The sequence below is a fragment of the Urocampus carinirostris genome, chromosome 1 (genome assembly GCF_059441175.1).
Source record: "Urocampus carinirostris isolate Australia breed hairy pipefish chromosome 1, RoL_Ucar_1.0, whole genome shotgun sequence".
NCBI classification, from domain to species: Eukaryota; Metazoa; Chordata; class Actinopteri; order Syngnathiformes; family Syngnathidae; genus Urocampus; species Urocampus carinirostris.
In genome coordinates, this window is record NC_142349.1 from 62,260 (window position 1) to 66,709 (window position 4,450).

The 4,450-nt window shown below is 36.1% G+C and overlaps 1 pseudogene; it reads right to left on the reverse strand.

Moving 5' to 3' along the window:
- Positions 1–910: 910 nt before the first annotated feature.
- LOC148373176 (U2 spliceosomal RNA) lies at positions 911–1,044 on the reverse strand (annotated as a pseudogene).
- Between the last annotated feature and the right edge of the window lie 3,406 nt (positions 1,045–4,450).

Here is a 4,450-nt window from a genome sequence, read left to right on the forward strand (position 1 = left end):
AACCAGAATACTATAATATTGCAGTCATGTAACTGGATTACTTTCCATTACGTTTAGATTACTCCAATACCAAATATGCTGATAAAAGACAAACATTTGATAGACTGGATCACTCATTGTATATCATCTAAATACCATTATCTTTCACAAATGTGAATCTATTTTTTATGCGTTGTTGGTACGGGGCTTCTAACTTCCTCATAGATATTTAACAATTTGCATCCACCCTTACAAGGTTAGCGTCTCTGGAGAGTTTGATGCCATGAATAGCACTCTGCCTATAATACTTGATACCCTTATCTACTGACTTTTGAGATAAATTACCATAGCCAAATAATTTCTCTTCAGATTATGCAATGAGGAATATCGACTAAAGAGTTGCTTTCTGTTGATGTTTCGGCTGCGGCATTTTCTCCATTTGTGACACATGGATACCATACTACGGTGGGCGTGGCTTAGCATGCTATATCGTGTCTATTAGTTGAGTGTCCATTGTGTATCCAAGTATTTCCTGAAAAAAATAAATTAAGAAAAATAGTAAAAAAAAAAAAATATATATATATATATATATATATATACACAGTAAATCCCGGACTATAGAGCGCACCTGATTATAAGCCGCATCCACCACTTTTTGGCTGATTTGCCACTTTTGCACTTATGCACCCATGTATAAGCCGCGTGCGCCCGCATTAATACTTGTGACACAATCACAAGTTTAACCCAGATCAGTCTGTAAGTTCCACGATTGTGGGGGTTTTTAAGGGTTATTGTTCTATCTTCGTTATTATTTATCCATTATCCGTAATCGGTCAGTTCATAATACACTACAAAGCCTAGGAGCCGGGACACCTACTCTCAGCCAAAAGGCTAAGCTAAGGTCCTAGCCCTAAAGCCTTGCTGCGATCATTGCGAATGCACCGTTCCCGGAGGTACTGCAATACCGGGCCGATGCGTGGAGTGGACAGAGCAAGCTCTTATTCCATCTCCGGATTGAAAAATCAAAGATCGAGGCTAGTACACAATTGCAGAATCACAAGCGATCTTACGCTATATTGCTTCGCGCGCAGCCACGAGGACTCGATTGTAACTTCATAGATAGTACACAATTCTAGAACAATAGTTGGCACCATAAATGGAAAGTGATAGCCGTAATTCACGTATGATGCAGACTTGTAAAGTCCGGGTCCCGTTGAAAGTAATCCAAGGAACCAAAATGTATATTTCCAAAGTTAAGGGTGGGAAAAATATATATCCACTATTGTCCGCTGCGACAACAGACAGATCTACCGGTAACTCAGCTTTACCCCAATTCCCATCAGCCCGCGTTTGCTCCGCCCCTTCTTTTTGATTTGCCGAGAGAGCACATAACAGAATAAATGTCAAAAATAAATACATTACAAAAATATACAGTTGCAAATACATATTATACATGGTTACGCATATTTACGAAGAAAGACAGTACACAAGAGTTTTCAAAGCTTTAATAATAATAATATAATTTTCATCCCAAACCGTGCCTTTTAAAGGTACCAACACGCTAGTAGATAGATGATAGATGGATAGATAGATACTTTATTTATCCCCGCAGGGAAATTCACATTTCCAGCAGTATCCCTATGCTGAGAACAATACAATAATAAAGCAAACGGAATACAATATACAAATACCCAATGTGACATGCTAATACCCACTGTAGCGTGTTGTATAGAGTATTTAAATAGTGCTACATAAAATACACACTGTAATAAAAGTACGGTAATATGCAATGTAGGGGTGTTTGGTTTAGTGTGGGCCTTTACTCCGCCAGGTGGAGTTAAAGAACCAAGTTAAAAATTACAAATACATCTCTCTGAGTTAAAAACGTTATGCTAACTCATAATGCTAACAACTCAACGCCACCGGTTCTCTACCAACATCTGCCAGATCAATCACAACTCTTAAAATTGCCGCGGGAATTGTCTAGTTATTATTAAAGCTTTGAAAACTCTCTCGGTGTACCGTGTTTCTTCGTAAATATGTGTAACCATGTATAATATGTATTTGCAACTGGTTATTTTTGTAATGTATTTATTTTAGAGATTTATTCTGTTATGTGTTCTACGGACGAATCAAAAATAAGGGGCGGAGCAAATGCGAGCTGATGGGAAATAAGGTAAAGCTGAGTTACCGGTAGATCTGTCTGTTGTTGCAGCGGAAAATAGTGGATATATATGTTTCCCACCCTTAACTTTGGAAATATACATTTTGTTTCCTTGGATTACTTTCTACGGGACCCCGACTTTACAAGTCTGCATCATACCTCAATTACGGGTATCATTTTCTATTTGAGATGTCAACTGTGGTTCTGAATTGGCTTTAAGGCTAACTGTGGTTCTGGATCAGTGAACTATGGTTCTGGATTTTGAACTGTGAACTTTGAGATTAGCAATGGTCGCAGCAAGGCTTTAGGGCTAGGACCTTAGCTTGGCCTTTTGGCTGAGAGTAAGAGTCCCGGCTCCTTGGCTTTGTAGCGTATTATGACCTGACCGATAACGGATAATGGATAATGAATAACGAAGATAGAACAATAACCCTTAAACCCCGCGAGATAGAATAAAAAAGATAATTTCAAATGGAGCGGGCTACTTATTGATGGGGAGCCGGCTCTCGTCTTTCAGTTCAAAGAGTTGGCTCGTATAACACATTACTTTGTGACCGCCACGTCACTACAAAACAGACAGTACACTTTACTTTGAAGGGAATTTATTTCACCACTTTAGAAGTCTGTTGAGAGAACGACACAAAAAGTACATCACAGAGGCTCAAAAGCCTTTTGGCTTGTAAAATCATCAGTAAGGTTGTGGGGAAAATCAAGTTTGTATTAAAATGAATTTAACAAAAAAAAAAAAACCTTTACAAAAAAACAAATTGGACAAAGAATTTTACAATACACAAAAGCATATATTAATACTTTATTATTGACAAAGACTTATTGTTTGAATTAATTTGTACACTCTTGTTTTCTTGGATGTCAGCTTCAAATGGACATTAAAAAGAATACGTCATTTTAAAAATCAAGGAATTAATAATGAACTACGGTAGGTCTTGAAATTAAGGGAAGGAATTTAACCAATCAAACAATAGTTACTAAATACTGAATTGTGGCATTCATACAAGTTAGTAAAAACACAGCACTATGAACAGCAAATTTTAGGCAAAAACTGCAAGTCTTTACTACTCTGCATAAAATCTGATTTAAAATAAGATATTCTTGTCTGGACATTTTGCATAGGATGTTTTTTTTTTTTTTTAAATTCAACAAAAATTTATAAAAACCCTTCAATGTTCCGCCGGTCTGCCGTCAGACTTTATCAAAAGTCTTGTCTTCACGATGTCACTAGTCACTGAAATACTTTGTTATAAAATTGGAAAGCCTAAACTAATCACAGAAATCTCAGAATCAGACTGAAAAGATACCCAAAAACTATAAAGTCGGTTAAACGCATCCAAAAGTCTTGTAATTCCACTCATGAATGAAGAAAACCTTTTTTTTAACATTAAAATAAAAATAGAACAAAAAAATAGAACAATAACAATAACTCAACAAAATAATGTTACATAACATGTTCGAAAAGGGGTAGTAAGAAGCAGATGCTTATTTTCCCTACTCCTTAATCTTCCCTATTAAGTACACCAATGATAATGACAACAATAGTAATAATATTAATAATAACAGTTATGATATAACAATAGCAACAATAACAACAAAGTTAACCATAGTTGTAGACGCACTATTCCCAATCTCTCGTATCACTCATACCCCATTTTCTTCATCTCTGAATTCTGCCAGTAATGTTTTTTGTATTTAAATTGAACAAGTGAATAGTTGGACATTGTTTGATCTCGTCTTGTAAATTGTTACAAAGTTTGACTCCACACACACACAGACACACATATACTTTTCCTGGTTGTTCTCACCTTTGGGATTATGAATTTACTACAGCCCCTTAAGTCACAATTTCCCTCTTTCCGAGTGAATAATTTTTGGATGTTTTCTGGCACTGTTTTTGTTGACCTTAAATAGCAGTTGTGCAGTGAAAAAGATTACTAAATCATCCAATTTTAACAATTTGGACAACAGGAATAAAATATTAGTATGATCTCGATATCCTACCCTGTGTGTGGTTCTAATTGCACATTTTTGGACGATAAAAAGGGGCTGTAGTGAACTTTTGTAATTATTGCCCCAGAAACGATCCCCCGCAAACATGGTCTGGTTATATTCAGGAGAGTGAATCCAACCATGTAAAATATTTTCTCCAAAACACACGACAATGCTGACAGATTAAAAAAAGAAAAGAAAAAAAAAGAATCTTGATTTGTTTGACAATCATTGTTGTAATCCATCGGTTTGCCTTCAAAACTCCCCTTTGAAAATAAAGAGAGCTCGTCAGATGACTTCCGGTAG